At 44.9% G+C, this 27129-nt stretch overlaps 1 protein-coding gene across 1 annotated transcript in view; it reads right to left on the bottom strand.

The window, feature by feature from the left end:
• The window catches only part of AGBL4 (AGBL carboxypeptidase 4), a 669979-nt gene that overhangs the window by 150560 nt on the left and 492290 nt on the right, over nucleotides 1–27129 (bottom strand). The gene's annotated exons all lie outside the window — the stretch shown is intronic.

Genomic DNA, 27129 nt, shown 5'->3' with positions numbered 1-27129 from the left:
TCCTAAAATATGGTTTTATTTATTCCCCCTATGCAATGATCCTTTAAGGTAATACTGTATAAGCAACATTAGATGTCTTACTGTATATTGTATATAGGATGCATACAAGTTTCAGGAACATAGCGGAATAATACAAATGTTCATCGTGGCTACATTTAGGCACATTTGCGCCCCATTTGCTGCGACCGTGTGCAAGTGTAAGACGCAGTCTGGCGCGGAGTGCAAGTCCTGGCAGGCTGTAGACACGATGAACGTGGCTACATCTGTATGTTTACTTTTATGATCGTTTTTGTTTGCGCAGCTGATTATGCATCTCAGTATTTAAAAAGCACCTGGAACCTGTAATGTTGTAAAATCATTATGAACCATGGGCATAAGTCTATATTGGGTGCCCAGACACAAAATAGTCAGTAATCCTGCCAGTTGAGGATAACATCCAGCCACTTCTTCCCAGTTCTCCAGCCACTTCTTCCAAGTTCTCTTCAGCCTCATCCTGAGTGTATCTCCCCAGCCTTCTAATGTGTTTCTGCAGCTCCAGTCCCATTCTGTGTCTCCAGCACACCAGTGTCTCTCCAGCCAGCCCCATTCTGTCTCCATCCCCCCAGTGTCTCTCCAGCTGTTCCCTCAGTGTCTCTTCAGCTCTAGGAGAACACTAGAAAGAAAAGGATGGTCTCTTTGTTGGCGCACCTTAAGAGGAAGGTAAGTATAATTAAAATGTAACTTATATAAATTATACTTACCGTCCTCTTAAAGTGCGCCAACAAAGAGACAATCCTTTTCTTTCTAGTGTTCTCCTTCACCTTCATTGTCTATGGCAGCACTCCCTATGTATAACTATAAATTGATTTACAATATATAAATTGGGGATTCATATTGCATACTTAATAAATTATCAATTTTTCTTTTTCATCCACTAGGGGTCACTGGAGTACTCTTGGGATATGGACGGCTTCCGCAGGAAACAGGGCACTGAATATTTAAATTTAGAACTCTCCACCCCTCCATATCCCAGAGTACCTCAGTGTACTACCTCAGTGTTTTTTCTGTGCTCATGCACTAACAGAGGCTTGTGTGGAGCTCCCACACTGATCTTTGAATATTTTTTGATTTTGATTTTAATTTTTAATTTTTACCTTTTTTATTACTATTTCAAGCACATCCCTTCCCAGTTTCTCCTAAAAACATGGGTCCGGGATAGTGCCGCTGCACAGAAGCAGCGCATGGCGTGTCGGTCCTCACAAAGAGCACCCTCACAGCCACACGCAGCTCACTGATTGCTGCTACAGCTGAGCTGGACGGAGCTTACAGGAGAAGCCCCGTCACAGCCATGAACAAGAGCTGGAAGGAGCTTACAGGAAAGCCCCGTCACAGCCATGACCTGATGCACGGAAGCAGCCCTCCCTAAGGAGACAAGGTATGCTGGGGGGGACGGGGCGGCCAGCGCACGCTGCCGCCCCGCTGTGTGGGGTCCGTGTTGAACCGCCGCCCGCACCCGCCGCTAATACACAGCCGCTCCGTCCGGCCAGCGCCCAGCCGCTCCGTTCAGCCAGCCGCCCCAGCGCTCCGTCCGGCCAGCCGCTCCGTCCGGCCAGCCGCTCCGTCCGGCCAGCCGGCCCAGACGCCCCAGCCGCTCCGTCCGCGCTGTATCCAGCGCTAAGAGGGGGGCAACCGCCGCATCTGAGGAGGCTCAGCGCTCACACTAGCGTCGCTGGAAGCCGCTAGCTCCAGCCAGCCGAACTCCGTTCGCTCAGCGGCTCTCCTCACAATCGTCCCCCGCCTCCCTGCAATGAAGGTCAGCTTCCCGGCACCCGCTCCCCGCTAAACTGCACGGAGCACAGGGGGAGGGGGGGGGGACAAGGTCTGATCACAGCGCTGCTGCAGGGGAGAGAAACTTATAAGGCTGCATGATAAGATTTCATATTCAGGCACCATAGGTATATTAACCTATATTATACACAGGAGTATTGTACCCTAACCTGTGCTTATCACTGTATAATAGACTATTGAGCCTATATTATACACATGAGTATTGTACCCTAATCTGTGATTATCACTGTATAATAGACTATTGAGCCTATATTATACACATGAGTATTGTACCCTAACCTGTGATTATCACTGTATAATAGACTATTGAGCCTATATTAACACTGGAGCATGTATTGTAAACTGTCCGGTGATTATCAGGGTCAGCATGGCATGGGGGCCATTTTAACCATGTTTCCTGTTTCTTCCAGTTAGTAATTCCAGAATGTTCCTGCCCTACATCTCTACGCCACCGGAGGCGCAGGGGTGTTAGTGGGAATTTTGGTTCAGGTTTCACATAGGCTGGCCATGTGAACTGCAATTCGGCCATATATATATATATATATATATTACACACCTTAAGTAATAATTTTACTGCGTCATGGTAGTGTCTGTCTTTGTCTATTGTGTTGTCTGTCTGCATAATGAGTACGGCACCAGCATAGACTAAAAATAATTTTACTACAATGTCTGTACATAAATCTACCACATGTTCAGTATGTTTTGTAGGGGCCGCCGCTCGACAGAAGCGGCAAGATCGGAGGCTCGGGTGACAACGCCAGCTCTAAGGAGTTTCAGCCTTTGCAAAGGTCCAACTTCACTTTGGGTAACAGGGTGTTAATTTAATTGGTCTTATAATTTAACCTTTTCTGCTATGTTGTAGTCTGACAATTCTATGCCAATCCTCACGGCACTAAATAAGCGTGAGGAGGGCACATTAGACCAGCAGTCAGATAGTGCGGTTTTTGACAACCAGACATTGATAATGCCCAGGGCGTCAGTCTCTGAAGTTTACAGAGACTAAGGAGCCTCTAACATATAATCAGTCGTATTTACTAAACGACAGAAATCTCCAATGGGTTTTTTATTTAGGATATCTTACTAAGATGTTAGTAGAACGCGAATAACCCGTTCTATACCTCACAGATTTAAGTCTATTTGCCGTTTCCAATCCGCCATTGGTGAATTCGTCTGTGTCAAACCTTATAAAGACCCAAAATACATTTGGGTCACTAAGGCGCTCTATGTATGGTAACAATGACGATCACGTTATACTTATCGTTAATCAAATCTGAGAAGCTGCTGAGTATCTATGTACAGCTTCGGCTGCCGCCTGTTAGCTCGCTTCTCGCCTTTCATCGTCGCTAGTTACAGCACGACAAGGACTCTGGCTGCGTTCTTGGCAAGCGGAGTCAGAGGTCAAAAGAATACGGTGGCCAGAAGTTGTTTGGTCCTAAATTTGACAAATGCATTTCTCAGGCCAAGGCGGTGGGGGGGGGAAAGTCTAGTTTCCTGCCATTGCCTCCTCCGGTACCAAAACGGAAATACTCTGGTCCGGCGTTTAAATCCTTTAGACTTCAGTCTTTTCAAGACTGTGGTACATAATTTGTACCGCCAGGGCGCTAAAGTCACCAATAAGCCAGTGGTTTGACGGGCTCCCAGGTCATCTCGGATTTCCAATGTGGGAGCGTGCCTCTAGACGTTACATTAGCCGGGATTCCAGACATCCACTAATGGATGTATCCGCAATTTAGGGTTAAAAGAAAGCTGTCTCCGCCACTGCGCTTTTTCAAGACAGGACTGCCTCTGTCGGATGACAAGAAGGCGTTTTGGCAAATTGCCATTCAGTCTATGCTGGATTCAGCAGTTTTTAATTCCAGGCCTGGTACACCAACAAGGTCAGGGTTATTATTCCCGTCTGTTTGTGGTACCGAAGCCGGAGGGCTCCGTCACAGTCTCAATCAGTAAGTCACTTACTACAGATTGAAGATGGAATTTCTGCGGTCAGTATTTGCAGATTTGGAGTCACAAGATTTCATGATTGCACTTGATTTCCAGGATGCGTACTTACACATTCCGGTTTGGTCACATCATCAGAGGTTCTTGCGTTTTGCAATACGCCACACCATTAACAGTGTTAGGCTCTACCGTTTAACAGTGTTAGGCTCTACCGTTTGGCCTCTCGTCAGCGCCACGGATATTCTCCAAGTGAGGTTTGTGATGATAGCTCATCTCAGATCCCTGGCAGTGACAATCGTTCCGTAATTAGACGATCTGCTCATAAGAGCTCCGTCTCAACAGATGCTCCTCCAACTTGCGCTGCTAACGTACACCACGGTTGCAGTGTCAACTTCACGAAATCGCATCTCATTCCGTCTTAACGATTTCAATTCCTAGGTATGATTCGAGATACGGTAAATCATAGAATTTACCTACTACACCAGAAAGTACAGATTATTCGCCATCTGATACAATGAGTGTTCAAGCCACGCACATTCTCGGTACATTTGTGTATTCGCCTATTAGAAACAATGGTGGTGGCTTTCGAAGCGATTCAGTTCGGAGGTTTGCACTCGCTTCCATTTCCACAGCATGTGCTCGCACAGTGGTTGCCCTCGCATTAGCAGATTCCCCACAGGGTGAGGTTGTCCCCAAGGGCGACGGTGTCTCTACTCGGGGTAAGAGTCTCAGAAGTTGGGGAGCTGTAGTTTAAAATTGTCAGCGACAGGGTCTTTAGGCGGATCACGACAGATTGCTGTCTTTACATGTCCTGAAACTCCGCGCAATTTACAAAGCACTACATGCTTTGCTCTCAGACTGGCCAAGTGCAGTCAGACAACGCGACGGCAGTCGCATACATCAACATGGACAACTGCGAGGCGGATTATCTCAGCAGTCGGAATTTTCATCCAAGGACGGGGCATTAAAGCCAGAGGTTTTCACTTGTTGGTCCACAGGTGGGGTTACCCTCAGGGGGATCTGATGGCACTTCGCCAGAATTACCAAACGTCCCAGTATGTGTCCAGAACCAGAGATCCAAAGGCAGTGGCGGTGGATGCTCTCACAATCGCGTGGCCGTACAGCCTCGTGTATCTGTTTCCATCGTTTCCGCTACTCTCTCGGTTGCTAAAACGGATCAAAAGAGAGTCCGTCACAGTCATACTAGTGGTGCCTCATTGGTCTCGGAGTGCTTGGTTCTCGGATATCCGCGGACTGCTCGCATAAGATCCTTGGTCGCTCCTACTACGTCCAGACCTGTTACAACATGGTCCATTCTTTTACCCCGGTTTTGCGCGGCTGCGTTTGATGGGGTGGCTGTTGGGACCGCTCTCTTAAGAAGAGAGGGCATTCCAGTATCGGTTATAACAACCATGTTACGGGCTAGGAAGCCGGTTACGGCAGCTCATTATTACAGAATTTGGCGTGCCTATATAGGTTGGTGTGCAGCTCGGAAGTTTCCGACATCATCTTTCCAGTTATTCCGTCTTCTGTTATTTCTACAGACGGGTTTAAATGGAGGACTGCGTTTATCTGCACTAAAGGTGCAGGTATCTGCTTTGTCAATTTACTTTCAAAGACGATTGGCTCTATTGCCGTCTATACACACCTTTCTCCAAGGTGTCCTCAGAGTTCAGCCTCCATTCATTCCACCTACAGCGCCATAGGACTTGAATCTGGTTTTAGATTTATTACAGTCTTCATATTTTGAACACTTACAGCAAGTGCATATAAAGTTTCTCACTTGGGAAAACAATTTTTTCTTCTAGCCTTAGCTTCGGCAAGGCGTGTTTCACATTTGGGTGCCTTGCCATGCAAGCCACCGTATTTGGTGTTTCATGATGACAGAGAGGAACTTCGGACGAAACCCGATTTTTTACCAAAGCTAGTGTCATTTGTTTTCACATCAATCAACCAATAGTAGTTCCTGTGTTGACAGCACATTCTGGAACTCTGAATGTGGTACGCGCATTACGCGTTTGTGTCCCGAACGTTTACAGTTCGTAATACGGATACGTTGTTTGTTCTCTATGAGGCTGCCAAGTGGGGTTGGCCAGCTTCTCAGCAGACCTTATCCAGATGGATAAAACTGACTATACGTCAGGCTTACCTTAAGGCTAGCTTACAGTCGCCTACATCAGTAATAGCTCATGCCACAGGTTCTGTGGGAACGTCATGGGCAGCTGGTCGTGGAGCTTCTACGACGCAGCTTGACCGTGCGGCTACATGGTCTTCAGTGCACATGTTTGTGCGCTTTTACAAGTTTGATACGTTTGCGGCATCAGCATCTAGCTTTGGCCGCCTAGTGTTACAGGTGTCAAACAGCTCTCCCGCCCACAGGGGAAGCTTTGGTACGTCCCAAGAGTACTCCAGTGACCCCTAGTGGATGAAAAAGAAAATAGGATTTTGGTACTTACCAGGTAAATCCTTTTCTTTGAATCCATAGGGGGCACTGGACGCCCACCCAGAGCAGTTTTACCTGGGTTGTATTAAGCTCAGGGGATCTTATGGTAACACATTTTCACCGATTGGTTCAAATTATAAGGTTCTATCGGTTATGGTGTCAACTGTTTAGTTGTCAGTAACGTTATGTGTCAACTTTGTTGTTGTCCGTTATAGGAATTCTCCATTGTCAACCTCTCTATAGTTCCTGTTCGGCTCAGTAAAAAACACTGAGGTAGTACACTGAGGTACTCTGGGATATGGAGGGGTGGAGAGTTCTAAATTTAAATATTCAGTGCCCTGTTTCCTGCGGAAGCCGTCCATATCCCAAGAGTACTCCAGTGCCCCCTATGGATTCAAAGAAAAGGATTTACCTGGTAAGTACCAAAATCCTATTATCATAGACTAGTGCAGAAGATATCCACTCTCCTTTCCCCTAATCTATTATCTCTTCAGCTCTAGCAAGCCCCTTCTCTCTTCAGCCCCCACATTCCCCTGCCTCCAGCCTGCAGACACTTACCTTCTACTGTGACTTCTCTGTCTTTCAGTGGCATGGTGTGACATCATGATGTCATGCACACCATGTTGCAATTAAAAAAAAATCTTTGTCGCACCAGCCACAGGCAAGCAACAGCACCCCCCGGACCCAACAGATGTATCCATCTGTAACCGTTGTCTGCACTGATGCAATGATCAGCAAGGTGTAGGCAGTGGTTATAGATGTATTTATCTGTGGCCCTTGTCAACCCATCGCCAGACCTGCTCCTCTATGCTACCATTGCCTCTGGGAGAATCACAAATGTTATGGTCAATATTTAAGTGTCGATTCAGTTTGCGCACTTTGTCAAGAATCATAGTACAGCAAAATTGCAGATTTTCAGCTCACAGCTGTAGGGGGCAATGCTAAATTTGCAATGTTGGTGGCCAAGTTTCCAGAGAAACAGTGCGGACTACGGCAACAATTGAATTGTTCTCCATAGTTTATATATGACTAGCTGACTTCTCATTTGTTTGGAATTAGTAACATAACTCACTGTATATGAAATCAGAACGCTCAACCTCATTTCAGCTTGTGAGTCAAATTTATGTTCACAAGTTTTATTTGCGACAAAACTCTTTACTGATTCCCTGAGCGACAGTTGTGCCGTCAATTTATTCTAATCACGTCTGTAACATAACGCACCATAATGAACACATTTGGATAGCTTTGACACACTGTTTTGGTCGTTCTGAAATGGCCATCTCTCAACTTGTCTATAGTTAATTTTTTTGGCAACTATCTTGTCTGTTTTTTAAACACTTAATACAAATAGGGCCTGCTAAATAACATTGACATCCAGCAGCTCAATAATATTGAGAACAGCAACGAATGACACGACTCGCTGCTGGAGAGACCATTTAAACATTTCCCATCCTCCTCCGTGCTGATTACTCACAGTGTGCTCTCGCAACAATGCAAGAAAAGCAATACAAAAGAACACTCGTAAAACAATGAGATCGCCAGACTCATAAATAATTTTGGATATGAGGAAGAAGAATTTGGATTTCCTTGCATAAATAAATATATTTTGAGCTACAAACTATACTGAGGATGGTAATTAGATACAGACACGGTAACACAGCTGTGCCGACACACGTATGCGTACACTAAACCAAAAGAGCATCTCAATAAAGAAGATGATAAAAATATGCAAGCGAATGAAGGCAATTGCTCTAGCGCTGTGTACACGGAATTAAATGCAGAAATTAAAATCTCTAGGGCGCCACCGATATTAATCGGCTTGTTTAACCCCTTCACTGCTGATGGTTTCCTCATCCCATTGCTGAGGATATTTTTTTGCGCTCAGGTACAGATACCACTATGGGCGTGATAGGTCTTGTAGCGCATGGGTAAGATTGGTTATCGCAGCTATTCACCAATTGACCAGCCGCTCTGAGAGGGTGGGATATACAGTAGGAGATCTACACTGTCTATACAGCCAGTCATTAAGTTGATCCCATATAGTTACATAGTCGATGAGGCTGAAAAAAGACAAAATGTCCCTCAACCTGTATCCATCAAAATGTCCATTCAACCTGTATTATATTTTTTTATCATTTTAATACTGTATCCTTGGATATTTCTTTCAGTTAGCAATTTATCTAATCCATTTTTTAAAACTTATTGACTGAGTCCACCAGTACTACCTTTTCTGACAGTGAATTCCAAATCCTGACTGCTCTTACTGTGAATTATTTTTCCCACTTCTAACCTTGGAGGGGGGGGGGGGGGGGGGTCCTGTGTAGCCCTTTTTTTGATAAACAGACCGTCAAAAACAAAGCTACACTGGACACCCCTGAGGTTAGAAGAGAAAAAATGTCATACACTATGGAGGAAAGGGTTCTTCACAGTGACAGCTATGGTTGACATGCATTAGGTCTATAGGGTCAAAAAGTCAACAGGGTCAAAACTTCAACAGGTAAAGGGTACACAGTAGGTAAAGATGACAAGTACAAAAGGTCAAGATGACAAAGGTCGGCACAAAAAAGGTTGACACAAATATTGTTTGGGTGTCATTTTGCATGTTTAACCATATCTAAGCACAGGTATCCGACATTGACATGGTCGACATGGACACATGGTCGACACATGAAAATGGTCGACACATGAAAAGGTCGACATGAGTATTTTAACTTTTTTTCTTTTGGGGAACTTTTCCATACTTTACGATCCATGTGGACTACGATTGGAACGGTAATCTGTGCCGAGCGAAGTGGTAGCGAAGCGAAGGCACCATGCCCGAAGCATGGCGAGCGAAGCGAGCCATGCGAGGGGACGCAGTGCACTAATTGGGGTTCCCAGTCACTTTACGCAAAAAACGACACCAAAAAAGTAAAAAAACTCATGTCGACCTTTTCATGCGTCGACCTTTCATGTGTCGACCATTTTCATGTGTCGTCCATGTCGACCAATAGTGGTCGACCTAATGACTGTCGACCATAACATGGTCGACCATTCATACCGGAACCCTAAGCACAATAGGTGGAAACGTGTACACTCGCCACGCTCCGGGAAAGGTGGCTCGCTCTGCTATCACTGCACTTGCCAAAGGTTACTATTCCTGATTACAGTCTGCGCAAACAGCAAATGAAACAAAAGTTGAAAAAAAACATGGAATCCACAAAAACCGTGTCGACCGTTGTCATGTGGACCTTTTGACTATGTCGTCCTTATGTACATGTCAACCTTAAGCACTGTCTACCTTTTACCTGTTGACCCTGACGACCTAATGCATGTCGAACATATGGGGTCGACAAATTGGCTATCATCCTATACACTGGAACTGGCAGTTGTAGAGTAGCGTCTATTTGTTTAAAGTCTGCATATTATTCACATACAGTAGCATGCGGAAAGAAGCAACACTCACAGCGTACCAGAGATGCCGGACTACCAGTTTAAGCGCGCAGGGATTTGCCTTAAACACGTACAAAGTCGCAATGAAGCACAATGGATCTTGGGGGTAAATTTACTAAGATGGGAGTTCTAAGATGAGATGTTGCCTTAAGCAACCAATCAGATTTCAGGTATTATCTTCTAGAAGGTACTAGATCAGGGATGGGGAACCTTCGGCCCTCCAGCTGTTGTTGAACTACATATCCCAGCATGCCCTGCAACAGTTTTAGCATGGCCAATTAGCAAAACTGTAGCAAGGCATTGTGGTATGTGTAGTTCAACAACAGCTGGAGGTCCAAAGGTTCCCCACCCCTGTACTAGATAAATGAGAAGTAGAACCTGATTGGTTGCTATGGGCAACATTCCATCTCAAATAGAACTCCCATCTTAGTAAATTTACCCCCTGGTTTGAGAAAAAGCTGCGGCCCATGCATAGGAACCTTTTTTACACAGATTCAGACTCGGGGTCATTCAGACCTGATCGCCGCTGTGCGTTTTCGCACAGTGGGCGATCAGGTCCTAACCGCGTCGAACAACAACGGGCATCGCCGGTCAGCGATGGGTTGGTTAAAAAAAAACGAACGCACAGGCGTTTGCAAGGTGCTTGACAGGAGGATGCCGTTCGTGGGTGGCAACTGTCCGTAAAAAAGCAGGCATGTCCAAGCATTTTTCAGGGTGGGTGTCTGACGTCAGCTCCAGCCTGTTTTCATCGCACTGGAGGAGTAAGTCTTGGGCTGCACACAGACTGCAAAAAGTGTATTTTTGCAGCTCTGCATACACATGGGATCACACACTTGTACGGCGAATTTACACTCCCCCTGGGGGCGGCGACTTTCTGAACGCAGGACAGCAAACTTATCAGGTCTGCATACCTCCCAACATGACCCTCTCCAGGAGAGACAAAATGCTCTGCTCCTGGACTTCCCTGTTAATTTGTGATTGCAGACACCTATTTTGAATAGGTTAATAATTAAGAAAGGTGTTTCACCACAGGTGATGGCAATCATAAATTAAAAGGGAAGCCCAGGAGCAGGGCATTCTGTCCCTCCTGGAGAGGTCATGTTGGGAGGTATGGGTCTGAATCTGCCCCTCAGTCTCCCATAGATGTACAAGTGTCGCACATCAAATTGATCAATGCAATCTAGCAATGTAGTGTTGTCACTTCCAATTGTTCTATTTAAGCAAAAAAGATACATATTTTAAGCGAAAAAGACGCTTGGTGCGGCCGGGTCATCCAAAACCTGCCAGCATGCTGAGAGGGGCTGTTTGGCTTGATGAAGCCACAGAGTATGTGGACACATCTGTATATGCTGAGTACAAGTCCCACTCATCCTTGGCAGTAAAGGAGTTAAATATCTATCTAAAAAACAGCCAGCCCGGCCTCTGGGTACTCACTCATCTCAGCCTACCTGCAAACGCCCAATTGCCTCTCGATTATGCGCATTGTGTCCTTGGCTACAAAGCATACAAAGTGCTAGAAATCAGTTCTGTCTGTAAAGCTGCAATTCTGAATCATCCCCAAAGTATGCAGTCTAAGAAAGTGAGAACAGTAGAGGAGCTCATTTCATTGATTGCCTGATTCCTGCCACACTTGTTGATCCGATAGAGAACTCAACATTATAATCACATCACCCAGCGACGTGCAGGAAAGCCACTGTTTGTTATCACTTTGATAGCTAATACAGTATGTAGTTTTCTGATGATGAATAATAGCGTTTGATGTTTCTTCCTCCACTCTGTTTTTGATTTCAATATATATGAAAATGAAATGTGATTACGTACTAATAATAATACAAACTTTTAGAAACAGCTTAATACAAAGAAACAATTTCACATTTACATGTATCATTATTACATGGCGGAGGGATTGTCAGCGGTGAGGTATGATGGATGAGAATCTGGGAGACACACAAGTTACACTGACAAACTTGTTTTGGATTCCTGCGTGCAAGGATGCGTCATTTACTTTTGCAAGACATTGAAGAGTAATGAAGATCTGTAGACTCAATCTCCCCAGCTTGTAAACTGAAACAAAGCCTCATTCTTTTATAAAGATTTGGCTACTGTGGCCCACTCAATCAACCTTAATATAAAGGAGTGAATTTCTGCCAGACACCTTACTTTGGTTAAGGCAGCAATTTTATATATAACTATGTTTAAGGAAGTAGCTACCATAGGTGCAGGCAGTGCAGCTGCTATGGGGCCCAGAGCTGAGTGGGGCCACCTTCCCTGTCAAAGTTACATGTGTTATATACATTTTTCGCCATTAGGTGGTACGTAAGGGTCCTTTCAAACTTTTTCTTTGGTGCCTGCAATATATCTATGCCCCTGAATCAGCTTATTGTAGTGGGATATAAAACGAGCTGGAGGGCATTTTAATGTTATATTATATGAACCGGGGCACAGTAATGAGTCACAATATGAACAGGGAGCACTATATATCGTAATGTGAATTGGGGGTAATGTGCGGCATAATGTGTACTAGTAGCACTGAAATGTGACATAGGGTGAACTTAAGCACTACTACAATTCATAAAAGAAACTAGGGCACTACTATGGCGCATAACATTAACAACTCTCTAAAAGCATTGGGACGGGGTCCCCTTCAAAATGTTGCTATGGGGCCCACAAAGTTCTGGCTACGCCCCTGACTATGTTAAAAAGAGCTATAGTTGAAGGTTTTGTTTTAGTTTTGTGAGCTTCTTGTGTCATGTCTTATGTAACGGTGCAGAATAAAATGCTTGGTTATACTTGGTTCTTGCAATGGGCTGGCACTGAATTATAATAATTAATAGTGACTTTGGCGTTCGACTATGGAGAGACCAGAATTTTATATCCAATGACCATCGCCTGCTTATCCAGTGTGGCACCCATTTATAAATCAGTAAGATCATCAGAATGTTAATAGCAGCACAATCATCACCCCCTGTAGAGGGGTTTATGAAGTTTAATATACATAAAACAGTGGGGTTAATTCAGCGTTAGGGGTAAAGCAGGCCATACACTTTAAGATGATCTATTCCATCCAGGCAACTAGGAACGAAAATCTGGTAATGTATGTGAGAAAATGTACAACCTCCAACTGTTTTTTTTTTATGGTCTGTATCGGCAAATAGGGGCTTTGTACCCGGTGCAAGGCCTCCGGATTTCTAAAGCAGCACTGCGGGGACACGCCCCCTTTACCGATGGCCATGCCCCCTTTCCTCAACTGAAGCAAGTGTTAGCTCAGAGATGTTGGAGGGTATGCAAAAGACAATCAACAACTTCCTCCCAAAAACTGGAAACAGATGAAAACGGTTGTTCAGACAATGCAAGTAATCTCATCATGTTTTGCCAGTTTAAGAACAAAGAAAGGAGTAATTTGATCCTGGAACAAACCATGTTGCAATGCAAGGGGTGCAAATGCATTCTAACTGCGTTGCAGGGGCAACGACTCTGCATTGCAGAGGCATTCCATTGGAAACGGGGACGGGCTGCTGAGGCAGGGGGGCTACCCTAAATCAGCGATGCAATTGTATTGTAATCTCAACGCTGGCTACCTGTTAGCATTCGGGGCGGCCTTACCCTGCGCTGGCGGCCCCCAGCATGCAGTTTAATCGGTTGCAGATTCTGCTTTTTAGCAGAATCTGCAACTGATGCTGAATGGGGTCCTCTGGCCACTATACAGTATGTATATGTATAGAACAGTATAACAGTCACAGGGCTGAGTTACTGGAGTTGTTCTGTGGGAAGCAAGGGACATTGCTGGAATATTGTATGGCATAGGACACCTTTAAGATGTAATGTGAGGGCATCATTGTTCAGCTTAGGGTTTTGGAGCGACATTGGTTAAAAGATATTGGGGTGCGATGTACTAAGATGTTACGCTGTGCTGAGTTGCATTGCGCTGCGCTAATAACCATCTTACCATTCTGAAGCCCCCAACCTCCTCCTCCCCCGAAGCAGCGCAGCCGCCTCCCTCCTCTCCCCTCCCGAAGCAAGGACAACCGGGAGCAATCTCCCCACCACCACCACGCTTCCACCATCTCCTTCTCCTTCCACAGCCTCCACCTTTCCCGACCGCCTAGCGCTGGCTGCAGCAGTGAGTGAGCGGATAACACAGCCGCCTGTGTACTGTACCCTCTTACCGCTTCGAAGCATGTTAGAAATCCTCCTCAGCCTCCCGACGCTGTCATTCTTTCCAAGCAGTTTCCGCATCACGTGATCCCTTTGTCTCCTGACTCCATTGGCTAGTGCATACAGTTCACGTGATGTGGAAACTGCTTGGAAAGAATGCCAGCGCTTGGAGGCTGAGGAGGATTCTAACATGCTTAGGAGCGGTAAGAGGGCTATTAACGCAGCGCAATGCAGCTCAGCGCAGCGTAACATCTTAGTACATCCCGCCCATAGGGGCTAATGCAGAATGCATACAACATTACATTTACTTGGCGTAATCCTAGCACATCCATTTGTGCCTCTCATTCCCAGATCCGACTCCCTATGCCTGGAGTGGCAAATGAAGAACAAAGGTATGTCGGATGTGTTTTATTTGTAATCAAGGGGGAGATGTGTGAAGCAGTAAAAAGAGTGGAGAAGTTAGCCAGTGGAGATGTTGCCCATGGCAACCAATCAGCTTTGAAGTAATATTTATCAAGCACATGCTATTAAATTATACGTAGCAGCTGATTGGTTGCCATAGGCAACTACTCCACCGACTCACTTCTACTCTTCTGGCTGTGTCTGGGTGTTTATCTTACAGTTATTTTATTACAGTTGTGCTGCAGGTCCTGTATGAGGCTAATGCACAGCCATCATAGTGCTGGTAGCAACACTTTCAGGGGAACTCCACTCTGTTTGCCTCCAGATTATGCTGGTAATAATTTATGGGACTGTTATTTAAATACTGTACATAAAAAGATTAAGCGTCATCAAGATGATGATGATAAAATACACTTAGGGTCAGATTCAATGATATCCGGATGATAGATTGACGGTACTAAGGGGGTCATTGCACACGTGACGTACTTTCACAACGGCCGATGTAGTTTTACACAAGGTCTAGCGAAGCTTTTCAGTCGCAATGGCCGCCGCAGAGTGATTGACATGAAGTGGGCGTTTCTGTGTGTCAACTGACCGTTGTCAGGGAGTGTTCAAAAAAACGCAGGCGTGGCTGGCCGAACGCAGGGCGTGTTTGTGACGTCAAATCCGGAACTGAATGGTCTGAAGAGATCGCAAGTGCTGAGTAGGTCTGTAGCTACTCAGAAACTGCACAGTATTTTTTTGTAGCCGCTCTGCGATCCTTTCGTTCGCACTTCTGCTAAGCTAAAATACACTCCCAGTGGGAGGCGGCTTAGCGTTTGCACGGCTGCTAAAAACAGCTAGCGAGCGATCAACTCGGAATGACCCCCTAAGATCGGCAGTCAATAGGGCAACCACTATTGGTCGACATGCATTAGGGCTAATGGCAATGGTCGACACAGGAAAAGGTTGCCATGAGTTTTTTGCAATTTTTTTTTTTCATTTTCAACTTTTTCATGCTTTACCAACCACGTTGACTACGGTTGGAATAGTTACCTGTGCCAAGTGCACCACAGTTTGCATGCCATGCAAGGGGTTGCGGTGTACTAATTGGGGTTCCCGGTTCTTTTACGGAAAAAACGACACCAAATTTAAACAAAAAAAACATTTGTGTCAACCTTTTCCTGTGTCGACCTTTTCCATGCCACCTCTTTTTACCACGTCGACCCTTTCCGCATGTCGACCTTTTGGGGTTGACCTAGACACTGTCGACATTTTTCAGGTTAACCCAATGATCCATAACTGATACAATTAGCCGAGAGGTTTACCCATAATTTGGTGCCGCATCCCTGCATATTAAGCCCCAGAGGGTGTACTTAACGTGGAATTTTCCTTGCAGCCTCAGGTGATGGGGAAGAATCTGTGTCAGATGCACCCTCTGGGCTTAACGTGAGTGGAAACCCAAAGATTCCAGCAGTTAAGGGGGAATATATGGGAGTACGCGCGTTACCTGCGGGTTTACCATTCAGGGAAAATGCAGAAAAATGTGATAGCTCCTTTACGTTAAACCTGGAGCTTTCCCCGCGCGGTGAACATTGTGGGCAATTAAAGCTGCTCCTTAATAGCGTAATATCATGTGCACGCATTTGTTCCCCTGTACAGATTACTTGAAATCCCTTAATTATGACAATTTTGTGTACAGGCCCATAGGGTGTAGATAATAATAGAGAGAACAGCGCGTGGGCCTGTGATCTGCCTGATTTTACCTGTGATGATCCAGAGAAGTACGGTTCATATTCCACATACACTGCAGAAACCAAGATTATTGTTCTCACATTTAGCTGGGTATCAATCAGCATTGTTACCAAGCATAATTGCTTCTGTTTATGGCTCTCAGCAGGAAAAACACTAATTATAGGTGCAAATAATTAAGCAGGTGAAATAATTACCCTTTTCTCCAAGCTAATATTAATTTCATACTACTCAAAACAATGACAGCAGAGGGTGCTCCAGAAATCCCTGCAAACATTTATTTCATGAAGAAGGATGGGAAATGTTCCAGCGCATAATCTTACCCTCATCGCTGCACATTCTGTTTAAGGAGGAAATATCATTTCAGGGCCGAAATAACCCAAACCCGGGTCTTTAGGCTTTCAGGTATTTGGGGCCCCCTCTGGGATTTCACTCAGTCACCGCGCTACAGCTGATAGTTTGTTCCGCTGCTGCCCCCCCCCTCCCCCCATTTATCTCAAAACAAACCTCAGCTGACTACCAGTGTGCCTTGACACAGCTCAGACTGCAAACTGCCCTTAACCAGTCAGCATTTGGGGGGGGGGGGGGGGGGTAACACTATGTTAGGTTGTCCCTACCACACTGATGCCTCTGTACCACTCTGAAGCCCCCACTCTGCTCTATAAAGAATCCTCTTGTGAACGTCTAAACTTAGAAGAGACCTTTATTAACTATTCCCAGACCAGGGGGATGGGTAGGAAATCTGTAGTGGTGTCGCCAGGCACCTACCTATTGTCAAAGTCAGAAAAATGTCTCAATGCACGTTGCCATATTTGCACCGCACACTGGTCCGCGCTGCGCGTGCATGCGCTCTCCCGTGGATTCGCATACCCGCAATAACGTGCACTCGCAGGCGCGGTATGCGTATTTACGGTAGAGTTTATGTAGTCGTAGCGTGCGACTCATTCGTTACAAATGTTCACAATTAATGTAGTTTATAGATCATGGTCCCTTTGATAGATTCTGAAAGTTTGGTTAAAATACAATGTCCCAGAGCTGAGGAATCCCTCTTTATATCGTACGAAGGGTCTAACAGGAATCATACAGCAGTGTTTGGTACCCATCGGAAGAGTATTTAATTAGCAATATTCCGGTGTTGGTTTGGAGCGTATTAATCGCTCGTGCGAATAGTTATGGACATAAGAAGTTTATGTCCATTTCTATTAATTACACATACTCAGGTATGCGGCGGGAAACCCAGTTTCCCACCCACCTGAGCTGTTGGAAATCGTCACAGCCCACCTGTATGAATCACCCTATGACCTTTTGTTATGATACAGGGCCGAATTCCTTCGGCCAATGGACAATGGGATTGTAGGACCAGGAGATTGCATTGTGTGTGGGGCATAAATAGGCAGGCCGACCACATCCAGCGCTCACTCTCTCATCAACGGTTATCTGCTGATAGCCGGGAGCTGGATGTCCAGGCGCATGCGATCGTTTCCCCTTGTGCGTAAGTTTCTCTCCGTAAACATTGTCTTTCTGTGAGCCAATTTCTCTCATCTCATCTCTCTCTCTCTCTCTCTCTCTCTCTCTCTCTCTCTGTTCTGTTCTCTCATATCTCCCCTAGACTAGGCTAGTATTGTATTGTATTAGATAGTATTGTATTGTATTGCATTTAGGTCAGTGTAGTATTGTCTTTTTGTATTTATTGTTTAGTTCTGTGGTTAGGAAGTCTTTGTTATATTGTAGTGTATCATTTGTACTGTTATCCCCTTTTACAAGTATATTAGATATAATACAGTTAATAGGCCTTGGAACCTAAACCAGTATCTGTGTATTTTCTATAGTGTTAAGTGTTCACTTGAGCGTCGGTGACGCTCAAGCAGCTTTGTAGTTAGTCAGGTTACACAAGGTTGCACTTACACCCTGTACTCACATTAAGGTATTCAGTGTATTTCATTGGTATAAGGTTTTATCATAAAGGTATAGTGTTGTGAGCGTCTGCATCGCTGGTGACCTCCTCGTGGTCTCGAGCGTAAGCTACGCCATAGCGAATCATTACCCTAGTCATAGCCAATAACGTGTCCTGTGATCCCTGGGCCGTGAGCGAACGTGACGCTTGAGCGTCTCGCCTACGGCTGAGCGATCGTTACGCAACTAGCGTACCATTACGGTACTTCTTAAGTAAACAGCGTACAGTGTTCTTAGCTTCATAAAGGGTTGTTTATACGACAAAGGAATTTAACATTGTCAATTGCGGGCTCGTCCTATCCTTCTCACATCTGCACTAGGTAGATCAGCAGACATTATCCCCCAGCAAAGGGTGGGAGATTGTCTCATAGTGCTGGCGGGATAAGCGTCTGCTTCGCTTAGATAAAGAGTGCTGAAGGAACCCGGTAACCGGAAGTAAGAACAAAACGCTTGTGTCTTTTTAAAACTGTTTATTTTTTTTTCTTTTGTCTTGCGTACGCACGCATATATCTGCATTTCTGTTTCATTTTCGTATATCACTATTCCTGTTTGCCAATTTTATAGTTGATAGAAAGTGCTAAAAAGAGATTTGCTGTTATTTCATAGTAGAGGTAATAGTTAAAGTATAGAACAAACACACGGTTTGTCTGAGATACAAGGCAGTCAGTGTGGATTGCGGTAGATGATCAGGGATCATTTACATTGATAAAAATATATTGTGTTACGGTGGATCCTTTGCATTGCGTACACGTGTCGCTAACAAAGACTAGCGTACGCAATCCAAAAGGCAGACGCACGCAGCGTACATTACGCAACGTAGCGTCTGGTTACGCTCACGTAGCTCAAGTCACGAAAAAAGTTGAATTAGCGCAAAGCGATAATTAGCGCAAGGCGATAAGTAACGCACAGCGGTAGATAACGCGAAGCGGTAAATAACGCAAATCTATTTTTGGAAAATCGGAAATTTAGTTTAACAGATCCTGCTCCTAATTGGTAACACTGTTGGGCTAAAGACAAATTTCTGCGCAGAAATAGATATAGAAACAAAAGTGTACATGTGTTGAGTGAGTGTGTTTTGTATACAAAAGTTTATATAACTTTAAGGTGGAACCAAAAGGAAAGCCGGGTACTCGTCAAGGGACATACGTGTAAGTGACATATACGGTGGCTAGGGAGGCATCCCTGGTTAAATAATATTTGAGCATTAGAGTATAGCGGACCATAAGGTAACAAGACCAGGAGGTCATAACAAGACCAGGAGGTCATAAGGAACAAGACCAGGAGGTCATAAGGTAACAAAGAGGTCCGCTATAAAAGTCCAGTGGCACAACGCCTGGGGTGTTGGTGCAGAACCCATATAGGCCATACAAGCTCTGGCTGAAGGAATCGCAGCCGGAAACATAGATTCCATTGATCTTTCAGTACATGACAAGTAGTGCTCGTGTACTGAACGATTGGACCGCACGTAATTGTGTGCAGTAGTTAGTAATCTGACCTAATACCATTAGAGTAAAGTGGTCACAAACGCTATTTGTACATTCTGACGTGATTTGTGTAATTTTTTATTTTTGGAAGGGAAGTTCGCTGGTCACTCGGGAACTATCCAACAACCGATACTTACTGGGGACTGGTAGGTCCAGCACGCCCCAGTAAATAAAGGTTCACAGGGGCCCTAAGTTGGGTACAGCAGCTCTGGCTACAGTGATTGCAGCACAGGCCAACGTGGGCGAGAAGTAAGTGGGGTACTTGATAAACCACCACCGCCGGCCTGCCCAAGGACATCTTGGTTTGTTTGTAAGGGTTCGCTGAAAGCCTTGATATTCAAGGAGGAATAGGCAACGCCTGCAGATTATGGGGGCCATTTGTTCAGGTAGGGGGCGATCAACCTCGGTTCGGGTTGATTCAGAGAACCGATCCATCGGGTCGGCACGATATGTGATGTGTAAGAAATATGGAAATCACGCTGAAGTTTTATGTGATGAATGGGAGAGAATGACTGTACAAGACAGGGACAAATTCCCAAGAATAGGTAGCTTCAGTCCAGACGTGTTACAAAATTTAAGGAGGAGGATAAGTCTCATTGAACCAACGAAGAGACAAAATAAACATTATGAATATTTACAGTTATGGCAACAGGAAAGTGAATTACAAAAAGAGTCTATTGACTTTTCTGACTCTTATCTTGAGAGGAGAGATATGGCAGCAGGAGAGGAGTTGATTGCGGAGAGAAAAGCACAAAGGTGGAACAATAAAAACGCTCTTAGCAACTGTAATATAGATTATAAGGATAAGTGTAATAAATGTAACCATGATTATTGTAATACTGTTGAATGTACAACTATTAACCTGTGCAAGCTGCACCCCATGTCAAACCTCCCTCAGGAATACAAACAAGAAAGTGAGCCCAGAACGATGTCGGCACCTCTTCCAGAAGCCATCCTACAAGACATCCAGGTGGACACGACCAAATTGGTAAAGGCAATAATCGAACCCCCTAACAGAGGGTCAGGTGAGGTCGTGTCCACAGGTACGTACAATGTTTCATATCACGCACAAACAGATGTACCCCATATTGTAAGACCAACACAAGATGATGTAACTGAGCTCGATCTGGCCAGGGTGATCTCAGTCCCCAATGGGAAGACTGACGATCAGGGAATCATTCCCGTCAAGGACAGTGCAATGCGCTGTCTCTTGTCCCGGATCGAATTGAGATCAATTATGTCCGAATTTCCTGATCCTGGGAAAAATCTAGCCAAATGCCAAAGGTTTATTAAAGAACTAGGAAACGCCACAGAACCCACCAACAAAGAGTGGCGGACAGTGCTGAGGGCATGTTTGCCCTCCAGGGTTGACCCTGAAAAATTCATTGCTGATTGTAAATTAAACATGGAGGTACCCTGTATGGAGGAACACAATCAGGAATGTATTAGGCAGATTAACCGACAGTTAGGAATATATTTCCCAACCACTGTCAAGTGGAGTGAAATTTTCTCCATAAGGCAAAACGAAAAGGAAAATGTTTCTAATTATTTCAATCGAGCACTGCAAATAATGGCTAGAAACACTGGGATCGCAGACATCAAGACAAATGCACAACATAAAGGAATAGCGGTTAAGGTATTAATGAATGGTTTAAAGGATGAATTAAAAACAAGGGTACAGACCACCAACCCAAACTGGAGAGATATCTCGGTGGCCGCACTAAGAGAGGCCGTCATTAATCATGACCAGAATATCACCAGGTACAGAGAGTCACAAAGAGATAAGTTAATGGCAGCAAATATACAGGCCCAAACCACAAGACCACCCCAACAAAAGCCCCACACCCCTGCGAGAAACCCAGATATGGTAGTCTGTTACCATTGTCATAAAAAGGGACACATTGCAAGAGATTGTAGATCAAGAGAAAGACAACGACATAATCATGGTATCCAAGGAACCAGGGAAGTACAGGGGAAACGATTGATGATGATGAGCATCCGAGCGTTTGAGGAGGCATCAAATCAACCAAAACCTCAGGTCATTGACACGTGGAGGGAGCCCAGGATTTGTTACCATTGTAGGAGAGAAGGGCATTATGCCAGCAACTGTAATAACACACATAAAGTTAGACCCCCTAGACCAAGAAATGAGCAAAATTACAATACACACCATTATAATCAAGGATCACATAGGCAGGAAAGGTGATTATTAGGAATGGAGGCAAGCCTGAGGTAACGGTTAGTAAATTGGGAGGTCATTCACTGAAGACACAGGAATGACCAGGTTAAACGTTGTAAATGTATTTGTGAAAAATGTTTTTTCTTTCTCTCTCTATCCCCATCTCTGACGATTATTGGTAAGAATTCAAACCTTGCATATTCGCTTGGTCCTTGCAGAAGTCTACCAAACCCCAGCATGACCTATCCACCACAATGTATTCTGGCCAGATACAGACAGTGGAATAATGCAGGTGCTGGTGGGGAGGGACTGCTCAAGGAGACCAGTAGACACGTAGATACGACAGCCTAATAGTCTGACAATGTTTTCTTAATGTTGACAACGTTTAAAAAAATGCTTTGTTTCTCTTCTCTTATTGGTGGTTATTGTCGGGTTATGTAATGTATATATGCACATGAATTGTTCTCTATCTCTTTTGTTTTTTATTTTCTCTCTCTCCTCACTCATGTTTCCATGATTTAAAGATGGTATGTCACCCCTAAGTGTTAACCAATGGTAATGCCAGATTTTTGCTCCACACAGAAAGATCGCTAGTTAGGAAGAAAGATTACATCACCAGAAGGTTCATTCGGAAGACTGAAGAGACAGCACCTTTTGAGAGGACAGCAGAACAAAAAGAACAACAAAACGAGAGAACTTATTATCGTAACGAGTTCTCTCCCCCTCAAACTGATTTTCTTATACCCCCTTTACAAATTTCTTCTTTTCTCCTCCTGTAAGATGGACTTGCCCCAAGAGACTGTGATATGGATTTTCCCGTTAACCATGATGTTGACCAGAGCAGTCTGTTTCGGTGAGAGTACCAGTAAGGTCGAGAAAGGATCCAGAAAGGTCCTGATGACTGAGACGGAGGTGTAAATTTCCGATAGCAACCCAATCACCAAGCAAAGGCGAGTACCGGGCACGATCTAACAACCATGTTATTTGTAAACAACGGTGAAGGAATGTTAGTTCAAAAAGAAAGTTGTATCTGTAGGCTCTGTAACAAAGAAATGCCAATCCAGTTTTAATATCCATATGGACCGGCATCCATTGAGTGACTATCACTCCTTAGTGGGTAATGTGTTAAATAAGACCGATTGTTGGGTATGCTCTCAAGTACCTCAGGGTCACAGCAAATCAGGGCTAGTACCATTTCCTTTAACGTTAGGGGAGGTACTTGAGCTAAGTGGTGGGAGACCGGTGGACCGGAGGTTTAATATCTCCAGCCCTCCTAGTTTGAAGCTCCACCAATACCATGTGGATAGGTCCCTCATATGTTTTAACATCTCCAATCCCAGAAAACCGGGAAATTGGGAAGTGTCATGGAGCAACCTTACCATGACCTTTTCACACAGAGCAGATAGAATGCCTACAGATACAGAGCTGGTACGCCACATAGCCAGTAGAGGAAAATCTTTTCGGTATCGATATACCTTAGGAAATAGGATTACTAGAGTTGGAGAGGTATCACCAGGATACTGTGCACATATCGTACAAACCGATACGTGCATTAAGCAGATGGAAGAATTAGGGTCAGGAGATTTCACCTGGAAGGTTTGTAACATGGTCATGTCCTTCTCCGTCCCATATGTTCTCCCCGATGACGCATATTTCATATGTGGGAGAAAGGCGTACAAGTGGCTAGCCCCAAACTCTGAAGGATTGTGTTATATTGGAAAAGTATTGCCTGAAGTGATGACTGTTACACATGACAAAATGAAGGACATACACCGTGGTGCCCAAGCTCCTTATACTCACACTCATTACGAGCACCGAGTTAAAAGACAACTGTCAGAAAGGTTAGAGCATCCGGCCTCTGATCTTATCCATGAATCCACCGGGATTCAGGTTCTGGTAGCGTTAGATTTCACTCGTACCGCTCGAGGTGTGATGAATTATAGATACATTTCCGCACTCGCCAATTTGTTAGATAATATCACTGAAATGTATGATGACACGTTTAGATACACTGGAAGAGAACTTCAAGCTTACAAAACAGAACTAGTTCAGCATAGGATGGTTCTTAATTATCTTACAGCAGTAACAGGCGGATATTGTGTTACATTGGCAACACAGTACGGCATAAAGTGTTGCACGTATATCACAAATAGCACCGAGGATCCGGTAGAGGTCATAGACCAAAAGATGGACGATATTCTCCAACTAAAGTGGGAATTTCGTCGAAAACACAATCTCACCCTTGCTGCTGTAGGTAATGAGCTGACTAGTTGGGTGTCATGGTTGAACCCGCGAAATTGGTTCTCCGGTTTAGGAGACTGGGCTCAAGGAGTCATAATGGATGTTGGAAAGTTTCTACTATGTATCTTGGGTGTCGTTATATCGATTGGATTGATATTTAGATGCGGGCAGGCTTTAATGAGGTGCAAACAAAGTACAAAAGTGATGAGCTTGAGGAGTGAGGAAACTGTAATTAACCTGGATTTGATTTATGACCCAATGATAGAAACCAGAATGTGATGAAAATGCGATTATACGGTCCGTTTCTTTCACCTGTTTTTCTGCTTTTCTCCCAGATACAAAGACCCCCTTGGACGAGGAAGCTGACGAGACGAGATGTATACAGACAACAGACAAGCACCAAAGAAGAAGATTTGACAACTTTAAATATGGACACTTGATGAACTTTGCCATGGATCCCCAGTTTCCCTAGTATCTTTAAACTCACGCTAGCCCAACATTTTTGTAAATCTGATGGCTCAGACAAAGCTATTTGCTCATGCCTAAGGAGCAATACAGCGCAAAGAAGACGACTCTCAACAGATACCGAACACAACTTCGACGACAGATGTACATTTCCCTGACATAGAATATCATTGCATTTTTCGTAAGTGTTCTTTATCTTCATCTCTACAACCCCCAGGTAACGACACACATAGACGATAGGGAATACAGGCACAGATATCAGCAACCACATACCTCCCCCATTCATGTATCATCAACTAAAATGTGCATCCCCATTTTGTTACAACCACAGCCGAAATGAGCTCGGTAGAGTTTGACAGCCCATCCACAGACCTGTACCACAGGATAAGAAGGAATTCAAATGTATACTTCGCAATACCTCGAAGCTTGATTTACAACACGTACGGCACGATGATACATGACCCCCCCAAACATGGATTCATACACACATGCTTCTGCTATCTCACTAGGTCATACCCTCTTCACACCTTCTCCTCTCTCCTCCCCTACCCAACCATGGAAATCAATTAACCCCTGACTTACATTTTTCTCCTTAAATGTTTTGTGGCAGTTATTATTGACTGCCAAAGGGTGGACTGTCAAAGTCAGAAAAATGTCTCAATGCACGTTGCCATATTTGCACCGCACACTGGTCCGCGCTGCGCGTGCATGCGCTCTCCCGTGGATTCGCATACCCGCAATAACGTGCACTCGCAGGCGCGGTATGCGTATTTACGGTAGAGTTTATGTAGTCGTAGCGTGCGACTCATTCGTTACAAATGTTCACAATTAATGTAGTTTATAGATCACGGTCCCTTTGATAGATTCTGAAAGTTTGGTTAAAATACAATGTCCCAGAGCTGAGGAATCCCTCTTTATATCGTACGAAGGGTCTAACAGGAATCATACAGCAGTGTTTGGTACCCATCGGAAGAGTATTTAATTAGCAATATTCCGGTGTTGGTTTGGAGCGTATTAATCGCTCGTGCGAATAGTTATGGACATAAGAAGTTTATGTCCATTTCTATTAATTACACATACTCAGGTATGCGGCGGGAAACCCAGTTTCCCACCCACCTGAGCTGTTGGAAATCGTCACAGCCCACCTGTATGAATCACCCTATGACCTTTTGTTATGATACAGGGCCGAATTCCTTCGGCCAATGGACAATGGGATTGTAGGACCAGGAGATTGCATTGTGTGTGGGGCATAAATAGGCAGGCCGACCACATCCAGCGCTCACTCTCTCATCAACGGTTATCTGCTGATAGCCGGGAGCTGGATGTCCAGGCGCATGCGATCGTTTCCCCTTGTGCGTAAGTTTCTCTCCGTAAACATTGTCTTTCTGTGAGCCAATTTCTCTCATCTCATCTCTCTCTCTCTCTCTCTCTCTCTCTCTCTCTCTCTCTCTCTCTCTCTCTCTCTCTCTGTTCTGTTCTCTCATATCTCCCCTAGACTAGGCTAGTATTGTATTGTATTAGATAGTATTGTATTGTATTGCATTTAGGTCAGTGTAGTATTGTCTTTTTGTATTTATTGTTTAGTTCTGTGGTTAGGAAGTCTTTGTTATATTGTAGTGTATCATTTGTACTGTTATCCCCTTTTACAAGTATATTAGATATAATACAGTTAATAGGCCTTGGAACCTAAACCAGTATCTGTGTATTTTCTATAGTGTTAAGTGTTCACTTGAGCGTCGGTGACGCTCAAGCAGCTTTGTAGTTAGTCAGGTTACACAAGGTTGCACTTACACCCTGTACTCACATTAAGGTATTCAGTGTATTTCATTGGTATAAGGTTTTATCATAAAGGTATAGTGTTGTGAGCGTCTGCATCGCTGGTGACCTCCTCGTGGTCTCGAGCGTAAGCTACGCCATAGCGAATCATTACCCTAGTCATAGCCAATAACGTGTCCTGTGATCCCTGGGCCGTGAGCGAACGTGACGCTTGAGCGTCTCGCCTACGGCTGAGCGATCGTTACGCAACTAGCGTACCATTACGGTACTTCTTAAGTAAACAGCGTACAGTGTTCTTAGCTTCATAAAGGGTTGTTTATACGACAAAGGAATTTAACATTGTCACTATATACCCCTTTCACACCGCCAATACCGGATCCCACCTGGGAGTTTGAAACGGGTCCTTCCTGTTTAGGATCCGGTATTGGACCCTAACAGCTGACTTACCGACCCGGGCAATATGCTGGCAGGTTGCCATAGTGGCGGGGGGCGGAGCCGGCAGCAGAGGTGGCACGGGGAGATAAGCTCATCTCCGCCCCACCTCTCCCTACTGTAGTGAATGGGTCGCATCGACCCAGGAACCGATTCACGCTGCCACTGACCCGGTATTTAACCCAGGAATAACACTGCTTTATTCCCGGGTTGGATTACCGGGTCAGGTGAACCGGGAATTCGACCATGGCCCTTTCACACCGCACACCCGACCCGTGTCGACCCGGCAATATGCCAGGTCGATACCAGGGGATTTGTGCGGTGTGAAAGGGTTAATATTTAGCTACGGGTTCTGAAGATGCAGTGTTCCACCCAGTAGCGGTTCTTGCTACGGGCAAGCAGAATTTTTGCACGGGGCGCCGCTGCTGTCCGGAGGGCGCCGCCGCTGTGGCAAGATCCGCTACTGGTGCTGTGCGGTGCTCGATGAAGTCATCACGCACTCGCACTGCATTGTGGGAGCGGCACATAGACGCTAGAGGTCATAATTGACCTTTAGTGTCTATGCGGTGCTATGGGAGAGACGTCATGACGTCTCTCCTATAGATCCGAGGAGCGGTGCCGGAGACGGAGGGCAGCAGCGGTCGGGGAGCGGGGATTGTAAGTACTCATTT

This window comes from Pseudophryne corroboree, chromosome 9 (assembly GCF_028390025.1).
Source record: "Pseudophryne corroboree isolate aPseCor3 chromosome 9, aPseCor3.hap2, whole genome shotgun sequence".
In the NCBI taxonomy this organism is placed as follows: Eukaryota; Metazoa; Chordata; class Amphibia; order Anura; family Myobatrachidae; genus Pseudophryne; species Pseudophryne corroboree.
Note: the sequence above shows the minus strand (reverse complement) of the source record. Positions and strands in the feature narration are given on the sequence as shown.